The following is a 6212-nucleotide window of genomic DNA, read 5'->3' on the forward strand; positions in this document are numbered from 1 at the left end:
TTAGACATGGAGAGGCTGTGCCTTTACGGTCTAAGATGCCTTTTGGAAAAACCTCCTCCCGGGCTTGCCAGGAAATTCGGGCTTAACTGCATCAATTCCGTCTGAAATGGCAGTGGGAACGTGTTCAGGGCCATCAAGAGAGCTCTGCACTCTCATCGTACAGTTAATATTTCCCCACTGTGGCCGCCACTTAAAGGAACTCATTTCTGCCTCCGGCACTGGCAACAGACTCCAGAACACTGAGCTGGATTCAGGTGCAGAGTCTCTGGGTTTAGCAAAAGCATTTCCCCATCCTAGGTTTCATTTCCTTTACCCTGGAGTTCCCCAAAGCCAAAGTTAAATCAAAGTGGACCAAGTCGCTTTATTGCCAGATGAAGGTATGACATCCTGCTTCATATTAAAAGAAGGTTGTCTGTCTCTGGCTCCTCTTCCTTCTGACATATTTTGATTAAATTGAAGAAATCGAGGGAATTCCCTGGTGGCACAGTGGTTAAGAATCCTCCTGCCGATGCAGGGGACACAGGTTCGAGCCCTGACCCGGGAAGATCCCACGTGCCGCGGAGCAACTAAACCCGTGCACCACGACTACTGAGCCTGCGCTCTGGAGCCCACGAGCCACAACTACTGAAGCCCACGTGCCACAACTACTGAAGCCCCTGTGCCTAGAGCCCCTGCTCCGCAACAAGAGAAGCCACCGAAGTGAGAAGACGGTGCACTGCAACAGAGTAGCCCCCGCTCCCCGCAGCTAGAGAAAGCCTGTTGCACAGCAACGAAGACCCAACGCAGCCAAAAATAAATAAATAAATTTATATATATATAAAGATGAATCAGATTTTTTTAAAAATCAATGAAAAAATAAATAAGATTGAAGAATTGGAAGGCATCAAACCAAACAACCTCCCCCAAGTAGATCAGGATGGAGAGAACTATCATTTCCTTTAGGATACTTGGTCCATTTTTAAGAATTCAGCCAAAGAGAAAATGGACATTCCTAACCTCTTAGTGATAATAAAGAGAACTCATATAGCTTTGCCATTAAAAATTGCTTCTATTTCCATATCATCTTATTTAATATTACTCATTCACTCACATAACAAAAAGTCACTGCCCTCCTCCATGAGGACTGAAGACACCCTGGGACTTAAAAGGCAGTGAGTGGTCACTATGTGATGCTTAGAGGGCAAGGGTGACAGTGTAAGAAGCCGAAGCTGGGGAAGCCAGGCCTGATGATGAGGCGACAGAGCAGCTGGAGAGAGGAAAGTGGCGAGAGGGCTGCTCACAGCTGCCCTCCTCACTCAGCAAAGGGGCCTGGGAACCAAAAGCCAACTCTCGATGCAAGATTCATCACTCCTGCCACTGCCAGAACAGCTGCTTCTAGACCTCACATTTATACCTAAAAGGATTTGGTGAGGAGGATGGAGTGAGAGTGTGATTCAGTAAAATAAAAGCTCGTCAGTTCACAAATGCAAGGACCTTGGGAGTCATGCTTCTTCTAAGCAGGCAGCTCCCACCTAGCGGGGTGTAAGGAACTCTGCCATCCCCATTTCCTAAGTCTACCCTTAGGTGTCCAGGATTTCCCCACTGGGGGATTTTTTGAGTTCTGCGACGAGCACTCCCTTGGGCAGATATCCCCGAGGAAGGTAACACATCAAGCGGTTTTCTGACATCAATTCTTCCTGAGGATTTTTGTGCAGACCCGGAGCAGGAGACTGTGGAAGGACAGCTCTTAGGTATCCTTGGTCGAGCAAGTGGATGGGATATTGCTGTGGGAGAAAAGGCCCAGGGCTCCATCACCAGGGAAGCCTAGAAAAAATTTTACAGGGAGACCACAAAGCAAGAAACGGCTCTGAAATCTAGGTCACCTCATTCACGAGTTTTCTAAGAGCTGTTTCTGGCTGCTCCCACCACCTGGGCCCATATGGATAAGTAACTCCAAGTCAACCTCTTCTGACTTGCAACTGTATTGGGAATTTCCATTGGTGTTTTCCACCCTTTCATTTATTCTAGTGGTTCTCAGTCCTGTCTGCATAATAAAATAAACCAGGGCGCTTCTAAAGATATCAGTGCCTGGATCCCATCCAACACCAATTGATTCAGAATCGCTAGTGGGACCTGGGCACGAAGAGTTTTTGAAAAGTCCCTGAGATGGTTCTAATGTGCAGTCGGGGTTAGGACTCACTGACCCATCCTTTCCTTGACTCAGTAGGAATAAATAACAATACTATCTCTCATTTGTTGAGCACTTACCATACGTCAGCCAAGTACTTCTTTGCTTTAGCTCACTGACTTCTCTCAGTAAACCTCGTCTTATAGATGAGGAAACAGAGGCTCAGAGAAGTAAAGTAACTTGCCTGGTATTGCACCCTTGGAAAGGGGTTATGAGGATATGACTCCATCTGTCTTCCTCCCTCTACAGCAAAGCAGAAGACCAATGTCAGGCTGACTGCAGAGAGAAGGCCAGCTCCATAGCAGCCAGAACAAGAATCTGGAGTCCGAGTGTTATGTGTTGAATTGTAGCACCCAAAAAGGCATTGAGGTCCTAACCTCCAGTACCTATGAGTATGACTTTATTTGGAAATAGTCTTTTCAGACAATCAAGTTAAGATGAGGTCATTAGGGTAGACCTTACCCAGATATGACTCTGTCCTTATAAAGGGGAAAAAACTAGACATAGAAACAGACACGGACACAGGGAGAACACCAGGTAAAGATGAAAGCAGAGATGGGGTGATGCATTTAAAAATCAAGGAACGCCAAAGATTGCCAGCCATCAACCAGAAGCTAGAAAAAGGGCATGGAAGAGATTCTCCCACACAGCCCTCAGAAGGAACCAACCCAGCTGACAGACACCTCCATCTCAGACTTCTGGCCTCGAGACAATAAATTATGAGACAATCAATTCCTTTGTTTAAGTCATCCAGTTTGTGGTAGTTTGTTGTGGCAGCCCCAGCAAACCAATACAGAAAGCATGTAAGGAATCCTTAAAAAACTCCAGACCTCATCATCTTACAGACAGGGAGATGGCCGTCTAAAAAGGTTTAGCCAATTGCTCAAGTTCTTGGATAGAGAATAGCAAACCTGGCCCAGAGAAGAGTCCCCAGCCCTTAGTTTGTGTTTTCTGGCACCTTCCCATGAAATGCATTTTAAACCTTGGCTGATTATTAAATCTTATTTGGGGTTATCATTTCATAATGCTCTGGCAATGTCCATAAGCTCTGTGGAGACCTAAATGGGAAGGAAATCCAAAAAAAGAGGGGATATATGAATATATATATAGCTGATTCACTTTGCTGTACAGCAGAAATTAACACATCGTAAAGCAACTACACTCCAATAAAAATTAATTTGAAAAAAAGATTCTCTCTTGAACTTTTGAAAAGAAAAATATATGAATCAGAGTTGGGCATAATTTCTTTTCTTTTTTTGGTGGGGGGGAAAGGTGGGCATGATTTCTTAATTGTGGCCTGAGGGTTGAGAACATCTACACCCAGCAAACTCATGGAAGTTACCAGAGCCCCAGTTCTGCACAGCTGTCTCTGGCTATGAAAGTCCACAGCAAAGGCCTGGGGACATCTGGCTGCTATGATGTACTGGGACTGCCACTGCATCTTGCTTGCTTGATTGGCTCCTAGGCTCCAGCCAGGACGTTGGCACAGATACCACCATGAACCACAGAGGTGCAGACACTGCGAATACGTGTGAAAAGTCAGCTCCATAGATCTGCTCTGCAAGCCAGAGGCAAATATTTGTATAGCTTCACAGAGGAGGCTGTTATGTGATATGTAGGTGCCCTGTGGCCTCCCCCAGGGTGCTTCACTGTGCCTTTGGTCAAAAGGAGATCAGCTCTGGTGTGGCAAGGGACAGTCAAGAACTGTGTGTGATAGAATGTGTCTTTATATCAGTGCCAACTGAAAGGGTAGCTGAGGAAGGCATGTGTTTGCATCATTTCCAGAAAGGAGCATCTGGAGTGTGACCCACCTCTCTCCTACCCCTTCCCACGGAAAAACTCTCCTGACCCTCAGCTCAGGGAATTCTGAGATTCTAAACTCAAGGCTTGATCCCTTTGTTTGGAACCAATTAGAGGTGAATTAAAATGCAAATAAAATTAAAATACTCCCTGAGATGATATAGTTTAGCTATACTGGTCATTTATATCTTGATATTGAAGACCTTTTCAGATTATTTCCAGAGAAGTTTTGTTTGAGAAGAATTTACAAAAAGGAATATAGTGTGTTCAGAAAGGGCCCATTGTCTCTCAATATTAGCTGGTGCTGGGACTTCCCTGGTGGTCCAGTGGTTGAGAATCCCCCTTCCAATGCAGGGGATGCAGGTTTGATCCCTGGTCGGGGAACTAGGATCCCACATGCCACAGGGCAACTAAGCCTGTGTGGTCTAGAGTCCACACACCACAACTAGAGAGCCCTTGAGCTGCAACTACTGAGCCCACCCTCTCTGGAGCCTGCATACCACAGCTAGAGAGAGGCCCACAGGCCACAAAGAGGAGCCTGTGCACCGCAACGAAAGATCCTGCATGCTGCAACTAAGGCCGGATGCAGCCAAAATATATAGATAGATACATAGATACATAGATAGATAGATATTCGCTGGCGCCATTTTAAGAAAAATAGGTTTGTGCTTGACACCAACGTGAGGCAAAGTCAGGGGAGGAATTGGTCGGCTAATCAGGGTGTCATCACCTTGGTGGAATTACACATTTTAGGGTCTGATCCTCATTAGGCAAGTGCAGGAGACCCATTGCCAGTGTCCCAGGAATGGATGTGTCTTGATGGCCAAAGGAAGGCTGTCAAGAGACTGATGTTTTTTTGTTTTGTTTTGTTTTGTTTTTTGGCCACACTGCGTGACTTGCAGGATCTTAGTTCCCCAACCAGGGATTGAACCCTGGTCCTCAGCTGTGAAAGCACTGAGTCCTAACCACTGGAACACCAGGGAATTCCCCAGAGACTAATGTCTAAAAGTCAGCATTCAAACATTCTCACTTATAATGAAGAATATAACTCTCAAATGGACTATACATGTTGTACATGTTTGCTGGACAATAAATGTTCTTTTGTAGGAAATCTACAAAAGAAGCCAAATTCTAATCTGAGAGGTGTGTGATAAGCATGAAATTGTGTGTGTGTGTGTGTGTGTGTGTGTGTGTGTGTGTGTGTGAAATGAAATTTGTGATTTAATATTAAGGGCTGCTATCATCATGCATTTGTGTCAGCAGTTAGGGTCCAAACAGAAAATCAGAAACCATGCCGGATATTTCAACAGAGAGAATTTAATACAAGGAATGGGTTAAACACAGAGATAGTAATGACAGGAAGCAGCCATCTCTTAAGGCTGGGAGAACAAAAGGAAGAGGGTGATGGTGCCAGAATTCAGAAGCTAGAGGAAAGGGCCCTGCAGAGCTGGAACTCAGATGTCTGAGGAGGGGTCACCACCCAGCTAAAACTGGTACCTTTATCAGGGTGCAATGAGGTTCATTCTGGGAATACAGAAAGATGCTGGACTGGAGCCAACTATAGCTACCAGGGTGAAGGGCCATTGCTCAGATGACACAAAAACAGCAAGCAAAAGGAAAGAGCAAATGTCTTCTGGGATACTCCTCCTTCCAGCACCTTCTTCCAGCACCTCCTACTGGTCGACAAAGGAGAAGAGTAATCCGCAGAGTCACAGTCTCAGCATCACAGGACAGATTATTTGAAGCTGGGTTGGAGCCAAGAGACAGCTGCATGGCTTGAACAGAGGAGCTGCACCAGCCCTGTCTCTAAGAATGGTCCTGCTACAGGAGCAGAAGTCAAGTTACTGATGCAGCACTTGAGACCCATCACTCAGGCGGATCTGATTCTCCTTTTGTGAATTTTATTCAGACCATCTCATTTTTCCTAATAATTTCTTTCAGCAGGCAGAGACAATCAAAAGCTTTCTTATTTCCCCTGGAGGCTGCACCCAGAACACCTGGATTGGATTAGGGTTTTCATAAATGACCTTTGGAGTCTCTCTCTTTCAGGGGATAGTGGACACTGATATAATGACCTCCCCCAGGACTGGTCAGCCCAAAGTCATTTTCCTCACTCAGAAACTGGGGTTTCACTTCTGCCGATGGAGGTCAAATGAGCTTGATCCAGATGCTGAAGAAGCCTGAGGCAGAAGCAGCTGACACTCAGGAACTCCATTTCCCAGCAGGGGCCATACCATGCCATCCT

This window comes from Kogia breviceps, chromosome 4, assembly GCF_026419965.1.
Source record: "Kogia breviceps isolate mKogBre1 chromosome 4, mKogBre1 haplotype 1, whole genome shotgun sequence".
Lineage (NCBI taxonomy): Eukaryota > Metazoa > Chordata > Mammalia > Artiodactyla > Physeteridae > Kogia > Kogia breviceps.